Raw genomic sequence first — 23,805 nt, 5'->3', positions numbered from 1 at the left:
CAGGGAGTGCAATGCTGTCAACAGGAGAGAGATGAGACAGTGATAACTAACTAACACGAAGCCAGACAGACTGGATGCTGTCTACAAGAGAGAGATGAGGCAGTGATAACTAACTAACACGAAGCCAGACAGACTGGATGCTGTCTACAAGAGAGAGATGAGGCAGTGATAACTAACTAACACGAAGCCAGACAGACTGGATGTTGTCTACAAGAGAGAGATGAGGCAGTGATAACTAATTAACACGAAGCCAGACAGACTGGATGTTGTCTACAAGAGAGAGATGAGGCAGTGATAACTAACTAACACGAAGCCAGACAGACTGGATGCTGTCTACAAGAGAGAGATGAGGCAGTGATAACTAACTAACACGAAGCCAGACAGACTGGATGCTGTCTACAAGAGAGAGATGAGACAGTGATAACTAACTAACACGAAGCCAGACAGACTGGATGCTGTCTACAAGAGAGAGATGAGGCAGTGATAACTAACTAACACGAAGCCAGACAGACTGGATGCTGTCTACAAGAGAGAGATGAGGCAGTGATAACTAACTAACACGAAGCCAGACAGACTGGATGCTGTCTACAAGAGAGAGATGAGACAGTGATAACTAAGTAACACGAAGCCAGACAGACTGGATGCTGTCTACAAGAGAGAGATGAGGCAGTGATAACTAACTAACACGAAGCCAGACAGACTGGATGCTGTCTACAAGAGAGAGATGAGACAGTGATAACTAAGTAACACGAAGCCAGACAGACTGGATGCTGTCTACAAGAGAGAGATGAGGCAGTGATAACTAACTAACACGAAGCCAGACAGACTGGATGCTGTCTACAAGAGAGAGATGAGGCAGTGATAACTAACTAACACGAAGCCAGACAGACTGGATGCTGTCTACAAGAGAGAGATGAGGCAGTGATAACTAACTAACACGAAGCCAGACAGACTGGATGCTGTCTACAAGAGAGAGATGAGGCAGTGATAACTAACTAACACGAAGCCAGACAGACTGGATGCTGTCTACAAGAGAGAGATGAGGCAGTGATAACTAACTAACACGAAGCCAGACAGACTGGATGCTGTCTACAAGAGAGAGATGAGACAGTGATAACTAACTAACACGAAGCCAGACAGACTGGATGCTGTCTACAAGAGAGAGATGAGGCAGTGATAACTAACACGAAGCCAGACAGACTGGAAGCTGTCTACAGGAGATTCAGTGATAACTAACACGAAGCCAGACAGACTGGAAGCTGTCTACAGGAGATTCAGTGATAACTAACGCGAAGCCAGACAGACTGGAAGCTGTCTACAAGAGAGAGATGAGGCAGTGATAACTAACACGAAGCCAGACAGACTGGAAGCTGTCTACAGGAGATTCAGTGATAACTAACACGAAGCCAGACAGACTGGAAGCTGTCTACAGGAGATTCAGTGATAACTAACACGAAGCCAGACAGACTGGAAGCTGTCTACAGGAGATTCAGTGATAACTAACACGAAGCCAGACAGACTGGAAGCTGTCTACAGGAGATTCAGTGATAACTAACACGAAGCCAGACAGACTGGAAGCTGTCTACAGGAGATTCAGTGATAACTAACGCGAAGCAAGACAGACTGGAAGCTGTCTACAGGAGATTCAGTGATAACTAACGCGAAGCCAGACAGACTGGAAGCTGTCTACAGGAGATTCAGTGATAACTAACTCGAAGCCAGACAGACTGGAAGCTGTCTACAGGAGATTCAGTGATAACTAACTCGAAGCCAGACAGACTGGAAGCTGTCTACAGGAGATTCAGTGATAACTAACGCGAAGCCAGACAGACTGGAAGCTGTCTACAGGAGATTCAGTGATAACTAACGCGAAGCAAGACAGACTGGAAGCTGTCTACAGGAGATTCAGTGATAACTAACGCGAAGCCAGACAGACTGGAAGCTGTCTACAGGAGATTCAGTGATAACTAACACGAAGCAAGACAGACTGGAAGCTGTCTACAGGAGATTCAGTGATAACTAACGCGAAGCAAGACAGACTGGAAGCTGTCTACAGGAGATTCAGTGATAACTAACACGAAGCAAGACAGACTGGAAGCTGTCTACAGGAGATTCAGTGATAACTAACACGAAGCAAGACAGACTGGAAGCTGTCTACAGGAGATTCAGTGATAACTAACACGAAGCCAGACAGACTGGAAGCTGTCTACAGGAGATTCAGTGATAACTAACACGAAGCCAGACAGACTGGAAGCTGTCTACAGGAGATTCAGTGATAACTAACGCGAAGCAAGACAGACTGGAAGCTGTCTACAGGAGATTCAGTGATAACTAACACGAAGCCAGACAGACTGGAAGCTGTCTACAGAAGATTCAGTGATAACTAACGCGAAGCCAGACAGACTGGAAGCTGTCTACAGGAGATTCAGTGATAACTAACACGAAGCCAGACAGACTGGAAGCTGTCTACAGGAGATTCAGTGATAACTAACGCGAAGCAAGACAGACTGGAAGCTGTCTACAGGAGATTCAGTGATAACTAACGCGAAGCAAGACAGACTGGAAGCTGTCTACAGGAGATTCAGTGATAACTAACTCGAAGCCAGACAGACTGGAAGCTGTCTACAGGAGATTCAGTGATAACTAACTCGAAGCCAGACAGACTGGAAGCTGTCTACAGGAGATTCAGTGATAACTAACGCGAAGCCAGACAGACTGGAAGCTGTCTACAGGAGATTCAGTGATAACTAACGCGAAGCAAGACAGACTGGAAGCTGTCTACAGGAGATTCAGTGATAACTAACGCGAAGCCAGACAGACTGGAAGCTGTCTACAGGAGATTCAGTGATAACTAACACGAAGCAAGACAGACTGGAAGCTGTCTACAGGAGATTCAGTGATAACTAACGCGAAGCAAGACAGACTGGAAGCTGTCTACAGGAGATTCAGTGATAACTAACACGAAGCAAGACAGACTGGAAGCTGTCTACAGGAGATTCAGTGATAACTAACACGAAGCAAGACAGACTGGAAGCTGTCTACAGGAGATTCAGTGATAACTAACACGAAGCCAGACAGACTGGAAGCTGTCTACAGGAGATTCAGTGATAACTAACACGAAGCCAGACAGACTGGAAGCTGTCTACAGGAGATTCAGTGATAACTAACGCGAAGCAAGACAGACTGGAAGCTGTCTACAGGAGATTCAGTGATAACTAACACGAAGCCAGACAGACTGGAAGCTGTCTACAGAAGATTCAGTGATAACTAACGCGAAGCCAGACAGACTGGAAGCTGTCTACAGGAGATTCAGTGATAACTAACGCGAAGCCAGACAGACTGGAAGCTGTCTACAGGAGATTCAGTGATAACTAACGCGAAGCCAGACAGACTGGAAGCTGTCTACAGGAGATTCAGTGATAACTAACGCGAAGCAAGACAGACTGGAAGCTGTCTACAGGAGATTCAGTGATAACTAACACGAAGCAAGACAGACTGGAAGCTGTCTACAGGAGATTCAGTGATAACTAACACGAAGCAAGACAGACTGGAAGCTGTCTACAGGAGATTCAGTGATAACTAACACGAAGCCAGACAGACTGGAAGCTGTCTACAGGAGATTCAGTGATAACTAACACGAAGCCAGACAGACTGGAAGCTGTCTACAGGAGATTCAGTGATAACTAACGCGAAGCAAGACAGACTGGAAGCTGTCTACAGGAGATTCAGTGATAACTAACACGAAGCCAGACAGACTGGAAGCTGTCTACAGAAGATTCAGTGATAACTAACGCGAAGCCAGACAGACTGGAAGCTGTCTACAGGAGATTCAGTGATAACTAACACGAAGCCAGACAGACTGGAAGCTGTCTACAGGAGATTCAGTGATAACTAACGCGAAGCAAGACAGACTGGAAGCTGTCTACAGGAGATTCAGTGATAACTAACGCGAAGCAAGACAGACTGGAAGCTGTCTACAGGAGATTCAGTGATAACTAACTCGAAGCCAGACAGACTGGAAGCTGTCTACAGGAGATTCAGTGATAACTAACTCGAAGCCAGACAGACTGGAAGCTGTCTACAGGAGATTCAGTGATAACTAACGCGAAGCCAGACAGACTGGAAGCTGTCTACAGGAGATTCAGTGATAACTAACGCGAAGCAAGACAGACTGGAAGCTGTCTACAGGAGATTCAGTGATAACTAACGCGAAGCCAGACAGACTGGAAGCTGTCTACAGGAGATTCAGTGATAACTAACACGAAGCAAGACAGACTGGAAGCTGTCTACAGGAGATTCAGTGATAACTAACGCGAAGCAAGACAGACTGGAAGCTGTCTACAGGAGATTCAGTGATAACTAACACGAAGCAAGACAGACTGGAAGCTGTCTACAGGAGATTCAGTGATAACTAACACGAAGCAAGACAGACTGGAAGCTGTCTACAGGAGATTCAGTGATAACTAACACGAAGCCAGACAGACTGGAAGCTGTCTACAGGAGATTCAGTGATAACTAACACGAAGCCAGACAGACTGGAAGCTGTCTACAGGAGATTCAGTGATAACTAACGCGAAGCAAGACAGACTGGAAGCTGTCTACAGGAGATTCAGTGATAACTAACACGAAGCCAGACAGACTGGAAGCTGTCTACAGAAGATTCAGTGATAACTAACGCGAAGCCAGACAGACTGGAAGCTGTCTACAGGAGATTCAGTGATAACTAACGCGAAGCCAGACAGACTGGAAGCTGTCTACAGGAGATTCAGTGATAACTAACGCGAAGCCAGACAGACTGGAAGCTGTCTACAGGAGATTCAGTGATAACTAACGCGAAGCAAGACAGACTGGAAGCTGTCTACAGGAGATTCAGTGATAACTAACACGAAGCCAGACAGACTGGAAGCTGTCTACAGGAGATTCAGTGATAACTAACGCGAAGCCAGACAGACTGGAAGCTGTCTACAGGAGATTCAGTGATAACTAACGCGAAGCCAGACAGACTGGAAGCTGTCTACAGGAGATTCAGTGATAACTAACGCGAAGCCAGACAGACTGGAAGCTGTCTACAGGAGATTCAGTGATAACTAACGCGAAGCCAGACAGACTGGAAGCTGTCTACAGGAGATTCAGTGATAACTAACGCGAAGCCAGACAGACTGGATGCTGTCTACAAGAGAGAGGTGAGGCAGTGATAACTAAGGTGAGGCCAGACAGACTGGATGCTGTCTACAGGAGAGAGGAGAGTCAGTGATATCTAACTGATGTGAGGCCAGAATCTAGGATGCTGTCCACAGGAGAGAGGAGAGGCATTGATAACTAACTAATGTGAAGCCAGACATACTGTCACAGCTGCACCATGGTTGAAAAACAGGCCATTCTGACTCACGTAGACTTAGAGGAAGTAAAACAGCTTCTGGACCAGTTTTTAGCTTCAGCGACATTATGTTTACTTATGATTTATCATGTCAAATCAGGTTAAAGTTGAGTAGATTGTGCACACAATAGATAAGGATTACACTGTGTACACATGTGCTTCCGTGTGTGTGTGTGCGTTGCTCTCCTATCAAGTGAACCCAGCACAGTGTGTGTGCCATGTGCTGACCTCTCTGATACGACCCATGTGCTGACCTCTCTGATACGACCCATGTGCTGAACTCTCTGGTACGACCCATGTGCTGACCTCTGGTACGACCCATGTGCTGACCTCTCTGATACGACCCATGTGAATGATGTCAGTTTTGCCGTCTAGTCAGCTGGATCTGATTATCCATGATTAAAGGTATTTAACGGCACATTACCATCAGGATGCCTCTACCCCCTCTCTCCTCTATGTTCTCTAGTCCCTTCACACTTCATGCATGGCCTGTCATATCACATCACCCCCCCCTCTAATGTTAAATGTTATTAATAAACTACATGATACTGCTCATCATTTGGGAATTATGCACCAGGAAGCAGAATAAGAAAGGGAAGCTGGAGAGCTTTCGAACATCTCATCCACAATTTTCTGACAACCTTTCTGCACACTTGGGCTGCATTTGAAATCACACCCTCTTCCGTATATGATGCACTACTGTTGCACAGGGCCCGCATAGGGCTCTGGTCAAAAGGAGTGCACTATATATTGAGTAAACCAAGCATTCCTAATATTGAGTTGCACCCCCCCTTGCCATCAGAACAGCCCCAATTCGTCAGGGCATGGACTCTACAATGTGTCGAAAGCGTTCCACAGGGATGCTGGCCCATGTTGCTTCCCACAGTTGTCTAAGGTTGGCTGGAAGTCCTTTGGGTGGTGGACTACTCTTGATACACACAGGAAACTGTTGAGCGTGAAAAACCCAGCAGCATTGCAGTTCTTGACACAAACCGGTGAGCCTGGCACCTACTGCCATACCCCATTCGAAGGCACTTAAATCTTTTGTCTTGCCCATTCACCCTCTGAATGGCATCACATACATAATCCATGTCTCAATTGTCTCAAGGCTTGAAAATCATTCTTTAACCCGTTTCCTGCCTTTCACCTACACTAATTGAAGTGGATTTAACAACTGACATCAATATGAGATCATAGCTTTCACCTGGTAATTCTATTTCATGGAAAGAGGAGTTGTTCTTGATGTTTTGTACACTGTTTTGTATTTGGAATAAGGTGCTATTTCAGACTCAATCCACGTAGTCTATGACCGAGTCACGTCTGACCACCCAGTCACGTCTGACCACCCAGTCACGTCTGACCACCCAGTCACGTCTGACCACCCAGTCACGTCTGACTCCCCATACTAGTGTTCTTAACAGTAGGCATTTTGAGTATGGGAAAAGATAATTATTTTATAGTAAATTACATTTTGGAAATGTAGTATGCTTTAAATGCTAGGATGTCCTGCTAATTTCTGCTTTCTATCTAGTAGAATTTGCTGCAGGAACAGAATCGCCTTTCCAAATCAATATGTGTTTGATCATTAGATGATGCTTTCTCAGTGTGGATGAGTCTAGAATGTTGATATTTGTAGCTTACTGCGTTCATTTTGACTAAACAGTACGATCTAAATCAAGAACACCCTACTGGTGGCAGCAGGCCAGATTTGGCTCGTGGCTTTTCTTTCGCCCCCAAGGTTTCTGAGCAAAAAAAAATACATGTTTTATTTTCTTAAATTATTTTGGGCAAAAAACTGTAAAAACACCAAACTATTCCAACGCATAATAGATAGAGATACGTGATCGTATACAAATGTAAGCTAAAAAATCAGCCTGCAGCTGAATCTGGTTGATGATCCCTGTTCTAAACAGTATGTACTACAATTAGTACACAGTATGTAGTTTTAGTAAGTATTAGGCAAAACAGATTACGGACACGAAAACAAGGAGGGCATTTTTGTTGTGCAATATGTGTCAGGAAAGATTAGATTAGACAGAGTTTCTAAAAGAGAAAAGAGATGTCTTTGGCACAGTTGGGGGTTAGACAAGGTTCAGCAGCTGGACAGCTGGCCTGATTATTCCACCTGGGCTGTGGGTAACAAACTAAATAAATAAGCTGAGAGATTTAAAGAATGAGATATTGGCCTATCTGGCACCTGGTGACATCTCTCAAGCTCGCTGCTTCATATATACTTTTTGTTTTCTTTTGTTCTACTGTATTATTGAATGTATGTTTTGTTTATTCCATGTGTAACTCTGTGTGGTTGTATGTGTCGAATTGCTACGCTTTATCTTGGCCAGGTCGCAGTTACAAATGAGAACTTGTTCTCAACTAGCCTACCTGGTTAAATAAAGGTGAAATAAAAATTCTCATCTACCCTAAGTACATACATGTTACATTGTTTTCATTTATCTCTTTTTCCGAGACCCACTGTTGTACCAGAGTGAACTATTCAACTTCACCTGTCTACATATGGGCTCCCTGAGTATGGTTTTAGAAATCTTGGGACAATATTGTGTTTTTGCAATTAGCACAGTTGGTATCCTAATCTGCCAGGAGAAAGAACATTTGAAGGATTAGTCTCCGATCCTGACGCACTGGCCCTGAGACATCACGATGGGAAATCTAGAACAATACATGTATTCAGCAAATATTATATGCAAGTCTCTTTTGTCTTATTGATCTTGAATTAGTAAAAAATATTTTTCAATTAAAACTAAAATTGTGTAATATCTAAAGTAATAAAGATGTAGAGTTTGCCTGATCAGTAAATGTGGCAAAAATGCATTCTATTGAAATAGAGACCCCACACTCATTATTCACTAACATAAGCTCCACCTCGTACCTTTATTCACTAACATAAGCTCCACCACGTACCTTTATTCACTAACACAAGCTCCACCACGTACCTTTCTTCACTAACATAAGCTCCACCTCGTACCTTTATTCACTAACATAAGCTCCACCACGTACCTTTATTCACTAACACAAGCTCCACCACGTACCTTTCTTCACTAACATAAGCTCCACCTCATACCTTTATTCACTAACACAAGCTCCACCTCGTACCTTTATTCACTAACACAAGCTCCACCTCGTACCTTTATTCACTAACACAAGCTCCACCACGTACCTTTATTCACTAACACAAGCTCCACCACATACCTTTATTCACTAACATAAGCTCCACCTCGTACCTTTATTCACTAACACAAGCTCCACCACGTACCTTTATTCACTAACATAAGCTCCACCACGTACCTTTATTCACTAACATAAGCTCCACCACGTACCTTTATTCACTAACACAAGCTCCACCACGTACCTTTATTCACTAACACAAGCTCCACCACATACCTTTATTCACTAACATAAGCTCCACCTCGTACCTTTATTCACTAACACAAGCTCAACCACGTACCTTTATTCACTAACATAAGCTCCACCACGTACCTTTATTCACTAACACAAGCTCCACCACAGAACTTTATTCACTAACATAAGCTCCACCTCATACCTTTATTCACTAACACAAGCTCCAACACGTACCTTTATTCACTAACACAAGCTCCACCACGTACCTTTATTCACTAACATAAGCTCCACCACGTACCTTTATTCACTAACATAAGCTCCACCACGTACCTTTATTAGCTAACACAAGCTCCACCACGTACCTTTATCCACTAACACAAGCTCCACCACGTACCTTTATTCACTAACACAAGCTCCACCACAGAACTTTATTCACTAACATAAGCTCCACCTCGTACCTTTATTCACTAACACAAGCTCCACCACGTACCTTTATTCACTAACACAAGCTCCACCACGTACCTTTATTCACTAACATAAGCTCCACCACGTACCTTTATTCACTAACATAAGCTCCACCACGTACCTTTATTCACTAACACAAGCTCCACCACGTACCTTTATTCACTAACACAAGCTCCACCACATACCTTTATTCACTAACATAAGCTCCACCTCGTACCTTTATTCACTAACACAAGCTCAACCACGTACCTTTATTCACTAACATAAGCTCCACCACGTACCTTTATTCACTAACACAAGCTCCACCACAGAACTTTATTCACTAACATAAGCTCCACCTCATACCTTTATTCACTAACACAAGCTCCACCACGTACCTTTATTCACTAACACAAGCTCCACCACGTACCTTTATTCACTAACACAAGCTCCACCACGTACCTTTATCCACTAACACAAGCTCCACCACGTACCTTTATTCACTAACATAAGCTCCACCTCGTACCTTTATTCACTAACACAAGCTCCACCACGTACCTTTATTCACTAACACAAGCTCCACCACGTACCTTTATTCACTAACACAAGCTCCACCACGTACCTTTATTCACTAACACAAGCTCCACCACGTACCTTTATTCACTAACATAAGCTCCACCACGTACCTTTACTCACTAACACAAGCTCCACCACGGACCTTTATTCACTAACACAAGCTCCACCACGTATTTATTCACTAACATAAGCTCCACCTCGTACCTTTACTCACTAACACAAGCTCCACCACGGACCTTTATTCACTAACACAAGCTCCACCACGTACCTTTATTCACTAACATAAGCTCCACCTCGTACCTTTATTCACTAACATAAGCTCCACCACGGACCTTTATTCACTAACACAAGCTCCACCACGTACCTTTATTCACTAACACAAGCTCCACCACGTACCTTTATTCACTAACATAAGCTCCACCACGTACCTTTATTCACTAACACAAGCTCCACCACGGACCTTTATTCACTAACACAAGCTCCACCACGTACCTTTATTCACTAACATAAGCTCCACCACAGACCTTTATTCACTAACACATCTCCACCACAGACCTTTATTCACTAACACAAGCTCCACCACGTACCTTTATTCACTAACACAAGCTCCACCACGTACCTTTATTCACTAACATAAGCTCCACCTCATACCTTTATTCATTAACACAAGCTCCACCACATACCTTTATTCACTAACACAAGCTCCACCACGAACCTTTATTCAATAACACAAGCTCCACCACGTACCTTTATTCACTAACACAAGCTCCACCACGTACCTTTATTCACTAACACAAGCTCCACCACGTACCTTTATTCACTAACACAAGCTCCACCACGTACCTTTATTCACTAACACAAGCTCCACCACATACCTTTATTGACTAACATAAGCTCCACCTCGTACCTTTATTCACTAACATAAGCTCCACCTCGTACCTTTATTCACTAATACAAGCTCCACCACATACCTTTATTCACTAACATAAGCTCCACCTCGTACCTTTATTCACTAACACAAGCTCCACCACGTACCTTTATTCACTAACATAAGCTCCACCTCATACCTTTATTCACTAACATAAGCTCCACCACAGACCTTTATTCACTAACACAAGCTCCACCTCGTACCTTTATTCATTAACATAAGCTCCACCTCGTACCTTTATTCACTAACATAAGCTCCACCTCGTACCTTTATTCACTAACACAAGCTCCACCACATACCTTTATTCACTAACATAAGCTCCACCTCGTACCTTTATTCACTAACACAAGCTCCACCACATACCTTTATTCACTAACATAAGCTCCACCTCATACCTTTATTCACTAACATAAGCTCCACCACGTACCTTTATTCACTAACACAAGCTCCACCACGGACCTTTATTCACTAACACAAGCTCCACCACGTACCTTTATTCACTAACACAAGCTCCACCACGGACCTTTATTCACTAACATAAGCTCCACCACGTACCTTTATTCACTAACACAAGCTCCACCACGTACCTTTATTCACTAACATAAGCTCCACCACGTACCTTTATTCACTAACATAAGCTCCACCACGTACCTTTATTCACTAACACAAGCTCCACCACAGACCTTTATTCACTAACACAAGCTCCACCACGTACCTTTATTCACTAACACAAGCTCCACCACGTACCTTTATTCACTAACACAAGCTCCACCACGTACCTTTATTCACTAACACAAGCTCCACCACGTACCTTTATTCACTAACATAAGCTCCACCACGTACCTTTATTCACTAACACAAGCTCCACCACGTACCTTTATTCACTAACACAAGCTCCACCACGGACCTTTATTCACTAACACAAGCTCCACCACGGACCTTTATTCACTAACACAAGCTCCACCACGTACCTTTATTCACTAACACAAGCTCCACCACGGACCTTTATTCACTAACACAAGCTCCACCACGGACCTTTATTCACTAACACAAGCTCCACCACGGACCTTTATTCACTAACACAAGCTCCACCACGGACCTTTATTCACTAACACAAGCTCCACCACGGACCTTTATTCACTAACACAAGCTCCACCACGTACCTTTATTCACTAACACAAGCTCCACCTCGTACCTTTATTCACTAACACAAGCTCCACCACGTACCTTTATTCACTAACACACAAGCTCCACCACGTACCTTTATTCACTAACACAAGCTCCACCTCGTACCTTTATTCACTAACACAAGCTCCACCACGTACCTTTATTCACTAACACAAGCTCCACCACGTACCTTTATTCACTAACATAAGCTCCACCACGTACCTTTATTCACTAACACAAGCTCCACCACGTACCTTTATTCACTAACACAAGCTCCACCACGGACCTTTATTCACTAACACAAGCTCCACCACGGACCTTTATTCACTAACACAAGCTCCACCACGTACCTTTATTCACTAACACAAGCTCCACCACGGACCTTTATTCACTAACACAAGCTCCACCACGGACCTTTATTCACTAACACAAGCTCCACCACGGACCTTTATTCACTAACACAAGCTCCACCACGGACCTTTATTCACTAACACAAGCTCCACCACGGACCTTTATTCACTAACACAAGCTCCACCACGGACCTTTATTCACTAACACAAGCTCCACCACGTACCTTTATTCACTAACACAAGCTCCACCACGTACCTTTATTCACTAACACAAGCTCCACCTCGTACCTTTATTCACTAACACAAGCTCCACCACGTACCTTTATTCACTAACACAAGCTCCACCACGTACCTTTATTCACTAACACAAGCTCCACCACGTACCTTTATTCACTAACATAAGCTCCACCACGTACCTTTATTCACTAACACAAGCTCCACCACGTACCTTTATTCACTAACACAAGCTCCACCACGGACCTTTATTCACTAACACAAGCTCCACCACGTACCTTTATTCACTAACACAAGCTCCACCACGTACCTTTATTCACTAACACAAGCTCCACCACGTACCTTTATTCACTAACACAAGCTCCACCACGTACCTTTATTCACTAACACAAGCTCCACCACGTACCTTTATTCACTAACATAAGCTCCACCACGTACCTTTATTCACTAACACAAGCTCCACCACGTACCTTTATTCACTAACATAAGCTCCACCACGTACCTTTATTCACTAACACAAGCTCCACCACGTACCTTTATTCACTAACACAAGCTCCACCACGGACCTTTATTCACTAACACAAGCTCCACCACGGACCTTTATTCACTAACACAAGCTCCACCACGTACCTTTATTCACTAACACAAGCTCCACCACGGACCTTTATTCACTAACACAAGCTCCACCACGGACCTTTATTCACTAACACAAGCTCCACCACGGACCTTTATTCACTAACACAAGCTCCACCACGGACCTTTATTCACTAACACAAGCTCCACCACGGACCTTTATTCACTAACACAAGCTCCACCACGGACCTTTATTCACTAACACAAGCTCCACCACGGACCTTTATTCACTAACACAAGCTCCACCACGGACCTTTATTCACTAACACAAGCTCCACCACGTACCTTTATTCACTAACACAAGCTCCACCTCGTACCTTTATTCACTAACACAAGCTCCACCACGTACCTTTATTCACTAACAAACAATGTTTAGAAGGATCTTCGAAGGATCTTCGACAAGTCATTAAAAATGTATTATGTCTATTCATCATGATTGGCGAGGCCCTCGAGTCCCAAACCTCGTCCTCAGGCCCTGGCCTATACTTTATCGATGCTCTTTCCTTTCTCTGTCAGACATTTGTCATATGAAACTCCCTTAGCAGGCTCCCCCAGATACCTGGTGTCAATCAATCATGTCACTGCATAGCTGTGCGTTGTTGACACCCGATTTATGGAAAACAGCTTCGGTGTTTGGTGCATCCAATGCCAAACACTACAGAACTAGAAGCATCGCCAGGTAAGGACAGTGCATCCGTCAGAGTCGAGTCATCGCTAATTACCATATGGCACTCCGAAATTAGGTTTTAATTCAAAGAAAAATTGGGGAACCCAGCATCCCCAGCAACAACTCATTTGGAGGAGCAGGGCTTCCTATTGCTCAGCCATGATCAAGCTAATGCCTTTGGCGTCAGTTATCATTAATCAGATTCTTGGGAAATGAATGAACCATCAGCTGCTGGAAGCCATCCAAACCTCTGGGTGGGTGTTGTGTTGAGAGGGCTGAATATGGAGATTGAGGACCTCTGCAGTCTGCAATGAACACACCACCGTTATAAACACAGGCACAGTGGCTATGAGCTCAATGTCAAAGACCTCATTCCTCCACAGCTTAATGACACTTGGAAAATGATTATGATGATGTTGCAAGCAGCCTTAGTCACAGCAGTGCAGAGATTGCTACAATTTGAGTAGAACTAAAACAGATTTCAATTTTCTCTGTAAACTTTGGGCACAAACTTGACTAAATTCACAAAATTGCATCCTTCACTAAGTGGAATATACAGTACACCTAATTTAGAATCTGTGAAGATGAAGCTTTGTTACTTTAGAGTTCTACTGACAAATTGTGAGTTATTTAGTTGTGACACAACATGTCTTTGATTTTCTGAATGAGAGTTTTGGCACAGTCTCATTTGAGAGGTATTCAGTAGTGTCATTTCACTTATGTCAACCATCAGATGCAGCTCCATATCTAATCAGAGAAGAAACCATCAGATGCAGCTCCATATGTAATCACAGCAGAAAAAGACACCTATGAGAATGACGGGACCAAAGGTTGTCTGAGGTTCCGGGATGGGTGGAAGTAATTACTCCAGGATCCTTTCATGCTGCTTTTGATGAAGCTGGTTAGCCATGACGTTGATTCATACCTGAAGGCTTTAGCCTAAGGCCAGGGTGTCATAGCACATGATATCTTGAATGTAAAACTGGTGGTCTTATAGAACTGTGGCTTTCTGTATAGGGCACTCTGCTTGGGTCTAGGGCACACTGCCTGGGGCCAATGACCTTGCTGACTGTTGCATTATCCACTGCAGCTGAGGCAGCAGAGGCTAGGCCACAACAAACATGATCTAGTCTGGCAGTGGGGGAAAAATAAGAAACAACTGGTTCTTTCAACCCCAGAAAAACAGCACCAGGGTCAGAAAAGAGGAGTCAAAGCTCCCCTTGTGGCAGGCTAGAGTAGTGCCAATATGGCATCAAGGATCGGATCCTGTATTCCCTGGCCCTTTGAAAATAGCTGGAGATGAAAGGGACCTTGAAAAGCACATGAAATCTCTCCCATTCTCTCGTGTTGAGCCAGCTGTACTGTCAAAGTTACAGCATGTCAAGTGAATGTCTTAGCCTAGTTGTGAGAGCGACTTTGATCTTAAAAGGCTACGAAAGGATTTTCGCTCCACATGCTTTTTTCATGTGTACCTTGTTGATACAGTGCTCTCATTTGAAATGCACAACAGCTCGTGTGACAACAGAGTCAGATAGCCCAGAGATAACAGCACTGAGAATTCTGACGTTGGCTCAGGACTTGACAAGGACATAACATGGAGTGATGAAAACACATGTATTTTGCACATCCATTAAATATTAATATTAGCACAGTTGATCATAGTGGTTCATGTAGAGGAACTTGTCCCCAGAATAGAGTCATGGAGAGCAGAGTATGGAGCAGCCATTCTGGGGAACATCCATCACTGTGACTCCTCTGTTACTCTGCTATGGTGTTGAAGGAGTTAGAGAGAAAATTAATCATTCTGTACATGTTGAAAATAATGCACTCTGTCTTACCTCTATGTCTAGTCACTGTCTTCCTACTAGTCTTGTTTGGGTTAGAATTCAGAAACTGAAAGAAACAGAAGGCCAAAGACTAGCAGTGGATCTTTATGTTGGTGCATAGGGCAGTGATCAGATTTCAGTTGATACGTAGGGCAGATATCAGATATCTGTTGATGCATAGGGCAGAGCAGAATGTGAATCGAAGCACTAACCTCTAAGATAAACTCTATTTTGTTGCTGTTTCTTTTTTCCGCTGGTTGAATCATCATATTTCAGCTTCTGTATACTGTACCATACAATGCCTATGGAACGGAGAATAAAGCATCTCACAACGCCATTGCATTATAGTATAAACACCACTGTGCTGTGATTATGTATATCCAAACAGTTAAACAATTGATAGTGTAAAAGTGGCTTATCTGCTTTGCATTGTGAGGCTGGCTCACACAGTGGAGGAAGAAGAAGATCGAGAAGAAGTGAGAGGGGAAGAAGACTTGTATGACCTAGATAGGAAAGGCTGCATGTAGAAGGAGAAGTGAGGAGGAGCAGTGATTAAACAGGCAGCTGGAAGGCATTGCTATGCCGAGATTAGTCAAGTCAGTCTGCAGCAGCAGAGCTTCTCTTCACGTCGTTTCTGAAGTGTCTCTCAGACCTCCATGTCACCCCCAGCGCTAATGTGACCTTGTGCGCATCAACAGTGATGTGCATCCTACGTTAGGAACAGGAATAATAGCAGCAGGCTCGTTAATGGACTGGAAAAATCTCACCAAGAAACATGGGGTCAGTGACTATGTCACAATAGTCACTCTGAAGCGATTATCTGTGAAGAACTTCACAAGGTTTTTGACAAAACCTTTTCTTCATGCTTTTATAATCCCAAATTCTACAACATGGCATTTCAAGGAGTTTCCCTTCCCCCTATTGAAGAAACATGTCTTCTCCAGTGAAAGGATGCAGTTGGTTATTAAATTCAAGTTGGTGACCTTATTTAAAATCGTGTGCTTTGCCACCAATGTGCATATTTAAAGATAGGCACTGTTTCAGTCTTAAATTTCAAAATGCATCACCATCATACATTCCCACTAGGGGTGTGGCTGTCTGTTGGTTGAGAGCCTAATAAAACCTTCATATCTTCAATGCTTTTCTATCTCCCATGGTTGGAAGTTTGGGAATGGAGTTCTTGTCCAGTCATACCAACTTGGGAGGGGAAGAGTTTTCCGGACTTTCCCAAAAGTAACTAAATAAATGTCTTACCACTGAATAACTTGTATTTAAGTATATAAAAAGGACAAGCACATAAGAGCTAGTTAAATTATTTTTAATCTTCTCTTCACCTTGATTAACACCTCCACGGTATTGGTGTCCCCCCTGGAGGACTGTTGAGCTAACGTAGGCTAATGCGATTAGCATGAGGTTGTAAGTAACAAGAACATTTCCCAGGACATAGACATATCTGATATTGGCAGAAAGCTTAAATTCTTGTTAATCTAACTGCATTGTCCAAATTACAGTAGCAATTACAGTGAAATAATACCATGATATTGTTTGAGGAGAGTGCACAGTTATGAACTTGAAAGGTTATTAATAAACCAATCAGGCACATTTGAGCAGTCTCGATACAACATTTTGAACAGAAATAGAATGGTTCATTGGATCAGTCTGAAACGTTGCACATACACTGCTGGCATCTAATGGCCAAAATCGAAATTGCGCCTGGGCTGGAATAATACATTATGGCCTTTCTCTTGCATTTCAAGGATGATGATACAAAAAAATACAAAAAAGCAAGGTTTTTTCTTTGTATTATCTTTTACCAGATCTAATGTGTTATTTTCTCCTACATTCAATTCACAAACTTCAAAGTGTTTCCTTTAAAATGGTATCAAAAACATGCATTTCCTTGCTTCGGGTCCTGAGCTACTGGCATTTAGATTTGGGTATGTCATTTTAGGCGAAAATTGTTCAAACCTCAAGAGGTACTTAGTGTCAAGTGAAGCATTATTCTGTTGGAAGTGTTCTTGCATTATTATGTTAAAAGTGGCTAGCATTATTCTGTTGACAGTGACATAGCATTATTATGTTGGCAGTGGGCCATCATTATTCTCTTGGCAGTGCGCCATCATTATTCTCTTGACAGTGGCTAGCACTATTTCGGTTGACAGTAGACAAGCATTAATCTGTTGACAGTAGCCAAGAATTATTATCTTGAGAGTGGGTTAACAATATTCTGTTGACAGTGGACTAGCATTATTCTGTTGACAGTGGGCTAGCACTATTATGTTGACAATGGGCCAGTATTATTCTGTTGACTGTGGGCTAGCATTATTCTGTTGACAGTGGCCTAACATTATTCTGTTGAATAGTGGGCTAGCACTATTCAGGTGACAGTGGGCTAGCATTATTCTGTTGACATTTGGCTAGCATTATTCTGTTGACAGTGGGCTAGCATTATTCTGTTGACAGTTGGCCAGCATTATTCTGTTGACAGTGGCCTAGCATTAATGTGTTGACAGTAGGTTAGCACTATTACGTTGACAGAGGGCCAGGATTAGTATGTTGACAGTGGGCCAGCATTATTATGCTGACAGACGGTTAGCGAAATGTTGTGCACTCACACACATTCTCAGAGCAAGCATGATTAATATTTTCAGCAGTTTAAATTGTGTATCTTATTGAATGACTAACCAGGTTGGTAATGTGGGGTGACAAAATGAATTACAGTCAATTAGATAAAGAGATGGTTGTTTCTGTGGAGAGGAAATTAGGGAGTTAATCATTAAGTCATTTGGAGTTGGTTTGGATTTCACCATAGGGTACCAGGGTCCATGATGTGGTCTAATAACAACATCCACACCAGGGAAAGCTTGTATGGGAGGTACGTTCAATAATGAAAATATATGATATTGATAGGTTTTAGCACGTGCATGACCACGTCATCAAATACTGGATATTATTTCCTTGAAGCAAGACATACAGTAACTGTGGCACCTAACATGGAGAGCCATGTTATTCTTTAGATGAATAATCAATAAGACAGCAATTTCAAAATATGATGAAATGTTTTATTATTTCAAGATGTGTACTAGTTCCTAAGGCATTCTTTGAAACATTAATAAATCTTTCTGTTGATGTATTATGTCAAGTGACCAGTAGGGATCATCAGTAATAATAACCACCACTCCAGTGGGCTTCATGTTCTGAATAGGCTCCACACAAAAACAAGGCAATTAGTCTGGCAGTGCGAATAGGATGCTCACACTACTATCTACTCTCCCCGGGAAAGATTCTAATTACTGTAAGATTCTTATCCAAGAGCTGCTGGTATGGTATAGACGTATTGTTAAAGTAGCTGTACAGATGTAGGATATTAACTTGAATCAGTTTGCTACAGCAGGAAAATATTCCTGCAGAAGCATGAAATGGGAATTATTATGTGGATTATAAATAACAGACATTTTTTAGAGGTTGATACATTTTTCATAAGGAAAAATAAAGTCTGACATTTCAGAAGCCTTTATAAACCTCAAATAAACACGTTTTTAATTTCTTGCATTGCAAGACAGTTCTCCTGTAACAGGGCTATCAAATGAAGATCCCACATTGTGCATTGTATATGATCTTATGTCAGGTATGGGTATGTAACCAACACTAGTAACCTAGCTTTTGCTATCCAGAGAGTAGGTTTGGCACATAATGATCAGAGGTTGTTCAGCTCAACACACAGATTCATAGTGATCTGCTTTCAACCAGACAGCGTTGATGAGATGGCTGATGTTATTATATGAGATGAGCTACTGATTGAGATATGTCTGGCAGCATGAAGCCTACCGGTTAGAGAGGCGAGCCAGCAAATGGAGGGTTGCCGGGTTTGAATCCCAGGTCTGACTGGAAAAAATCTGGCAAGAAGTGAGCTGGCAACCGCAAGGTTGATGGTATCAAATCCTAGATGCCATTGCCTGCCGTGTCTTTCAGAGCGGTTGGGATAAAGCAGAAGTCAAATTTTGGTTGGACCTTTGACAAATAAAGTCACGTTTCTGAGGAGGAATGAAAGAACATTTTCAAAATGGGCCTCTATCAAATAGCTTAATTAGGCTCAAATGCGATGTTGGGTTTTTAGATAAAATGTGAATGGCAGGAATTTCGATATTAAGCAGATATTGAGTCCCCTGATATTATGGACTACTTACAATACTGCAACCTTCACTTTGATCAAAAGCTCCAATTTAAGTCAATGTATTTTGTCGCTATGAAAGGATTTTTTATGTTACATAAAATTGGAGATACTGGATGTTCTTTGCCTTGGACAAGGGCAGCAGCGGAAAGGGCATGGACCTGTCACTCACGCACCATCAAATCAACATCACGAAGACAGCATGACTTTCTAAGTAATCCTTTCTCCAAGCCAATCTCCCCAGTAATGTGTCTGCAGCAGTGCGTCAGATTGGAGTAGGGTCTACGTCGAGGGTACAGGGTCAAACTGTCAACCAATCGGTTCTAGGAAAATGACAAGGAAACAATGATAAGGAAAATGAAGCAGAACAGAAGAAAATGTAAAGAAATGATCAAAAAAAGGGAACCGGAGAGAAAAGCAAAGAATAATATCCAATTGAAGATGTAGTGAGTCTACAAGTAGTTTGAGCAATTCCATAATAATGTGACCTGCAGGATTCCTTTTTCAGCACAGTCATATTAGGGAGGATTCTTTTCAGACCTGCTCAAACTGGGTCAAAAGGAGCCTGGAGTTACACAGTTGCAGCTTTGCAGGTTTTTTAGGAAAAAGCTTAATGTGAAATGGATTTTGACAAAGGAAGAATAGAGCGAGCAGATTTTTGATGAATGGAGAGTACAGTACGTAAAATATGCGACTCAGTTTTGCATGTCTGTCCCAAGGCTGTCTCATTTCCATAATATTCTAGACATATTTATTATGTTTACATAGAACGCCCTCTTAAGCAAATGCAGGCTAAGATTTACTTGAAACTATTTGAAATTCAATTTAAGGCACATGCAGTAAAAGTGCCTCAAGTTAAGGCCCTTTGAATTAATGGTACATTTTCTGTAAGCAACACATTACCTGTGTTAAATGAAAAAGTTTAATATTGCCTCAGAAATGCAGTATCTGCAAATACACATCATAGTGTTGATAACCATGCAAATACACATCATAGTGTTGATAACCATGCAAATACACATCATAGTGTTGATAACCATGCAAATACACATCATAGTGTTGATAACCATGCAAATGCACATCATTGTGTTGATAACCATGCAAATACACATCATAGTGTTGATAACCATGCAAATACACATCATAGTGTTGATAACCATGCAAATACACATCATAGTGTTGATAACCATGCAAATACAAACCATTGTGTTGATAACCATGCAAATACACACCATTGTGTTGATAACCATGCAAATACACACCATTGTGTTGATAACCATGCAAATACACATCATAGTGTTGATAACCATGCAAATACACATCATAGTGTTGATAACCATGCAAATACACATCATAGTGTTGATAACCATGCAAATACAAACCATTGTGTTGATAACCATGCAAATACACACCATTGTGTTGATAACCATGCAAATACACACCATTGTGTTGATAACCATGCAAATACACATCATAGTGTTGATAACCATGCAAATACACAACATTGTGTTGATAACCATGCAAATACAAACCATTGTGTTGATAACCATGCAAATACACATCATTGTGTTGATAACCATGCAAATGCACATCATAGTGTTGATAACCATGTAAATACACATCATAGTGTTGATAACCATGCAAATACACATCATAGTGTTGATAACCATGCAAATACACACCATTGTGTTGATAACCATGCAAATACACACCATTGTGTTGATAACCATGCAAATACACATCATAGTGTTGATAACCATGCAAATACACATCATTGTGTTGATAAGCATGGAAATACAAACCATTGTGTTGATAACCATGCAAATACACACCATTGTGTTGATAACCATGCAAATACACACCATTGTGTTGATAACCATGCAAATACACATCATTGTGTTGATAAGCATGCAAATACAAACCATTGTGTTGATAACCATGCAAATACACACCATTGTGTTGATAACCATGTAAATACAAATCATTGTGTTGATAACCATGCAAATACAAACCATTGTGTTGATAACCATGCAAATACACACCATTGTGTTGATAACCATGCAAATACACATCATTGTGTTGATAACCATGCAAATACACATCATCGTGTTGATAACCATGCAAATACACATCATTGTGTTGATAACCATGCAAATACACACCATTGTGTTGATAACCATGCAAATACACACCGTTGTGTTGATAACCATGCAAATACACATAATTGTGTTGATAACCATGCAAATGCACACCATTGTGTTGATAACCATGCAAATACACATCATAGTGTTGATAACCATGTAATTACACATCATTGTGTTGATAACCATGCAAATACATATCATTGTGTTGATAACCATGCAAATACACACCATAGTGTTGATAACCATGCAAATACACACCATTGTGTTGATAACCATGCAAATACACACCATTGTGTTGATAACCATGCAAATACACACCATTGTGTTGATAATCATGCAAATACACATCATTGTGTTGATAACCATGCAAATGCACACCATTGTGTTGATAACCATGCAAATACACATCATAGTGTTGATAACCAATCGATTACACGTCATTATGTTTATAACCATGCAAATGCACACCATTGTGTTGATAACCATGCAAATACACATCATAGGGTTGATAACCATGCAATTACACATCATTATGTTTATAACCATGCAAATACACATCATTGTGTTGATAACCATGCAAATACACACCATTGTGTTGATAACCATGAAAATACACATCATTGTGTTGATAACCATGCAAGTGCACACCATTGTGTTGATAACCATGTGAATACACACCATTGTGTTGATAACCATGCAAATACACATCATAGTGTTTATAACCATGCAAATACACACCATTGTGTTGATAACCATGAAAATACACACCATTGTGTTGATAACCATGCAAATACACATCATAGTGTTTATAACCATGCAAATACACACCATTGTGTTGATAACCATGAAAATACACACCATTGTGTTGATAACCATGCGAATACACACCATTGTGTTGATAACCATGCAAATACACATCATTGTGTTGATAACCATGCAAATGCACATCATTGTGTTGATAACCATGCAAATACACAATATTGTGTTGATAACCATGCAAATACACAATATTGTGTTGATAACCATGCAAATACACATCATTGAGTTGATAACCATGCAAATACATATCATTGTGTTGATAACCATGCATATACACATCATAGTGTTGATAACCATGCAAATACACATCATTGTGTTGATAACCATGCAAATACACATCATCGTGTTGTTGACCGTACAAATACACATCATTGTGTTGTTAACCAATTAAAATCATTCTGTTTTACTATCAAACTCCCTCAAAGTAGTTAGCCTTTGACAAATGCTCGGAGGTAAGTGGCTGAGAATCAATGTCTGTACCTAAATTAGCATTGAAATTGGAGGGACTGACTATTTTGAATGAAGTGCATGGAAACATTTTAATTATAAGAAAGTGTAATCATTCTGTGTGGCTCAGGCAATGTGTCATCAATTAATTCAAAATGTTTAATTAACGTGATATACATTTAAATTGGTTCTGGGAGATTCATATTTTTTTTCCAGATCTCCTGGCACTAAGGATTACCTCTCCTGTAAATAGCTTGCATTGGCCCTGCCGTAAGTGGCGCATTTAGCATTTCAATGTTTCCTTGCTCCTGATTCTATTTAGGTCCCCTTACTCAGATAGGCTTTTTGGGCTCTAAACCAAAAAGCTTGTTGTTCTGAGTAAATGGTATCCCTCGTGCATATCCATTAGACCTGAAATTGCATTTGTGTGCCGCCGATGATCTGGCCAAGTCAGTATTGTCCCATTCATGAAATATCTTCATTGATTGTCATTTGCTTACTGTAAAGCCAATTGTGCTCTTGCTCCATTGCTTCCAGTAATACTTGAAGGGCCATTAAGGGTCTGGTTAAACAGAATACAGAGAGACCTGTTGCTCTGGATAGTCTATGAGAAGATGAATGAGACAGTCATTATTTTCCATTTTTAACTAGGTTGCGCTGCATAT

The sequence above is a fragment of the Oncorhynchus tshawytscha genome, linkage group LG08 (genome assembly GCF_018296145.1).
Source record: "Oncorhynchus tshawytscha isolate Ot180627B linkage group LG08, Otsh_v2.0, whole genome shotgun sequence".
Classification (NCBI taxonomy): domain Eukaryota; kingdom Metazoa; phylum Chordata; class Actinopteri; order Salmoniformes; family Salmonidae; genus Oncorhynchus; species Oncorhynchus tshawytscha.
Note: the sequence above shows the minus strand (reverse complement) of the source record.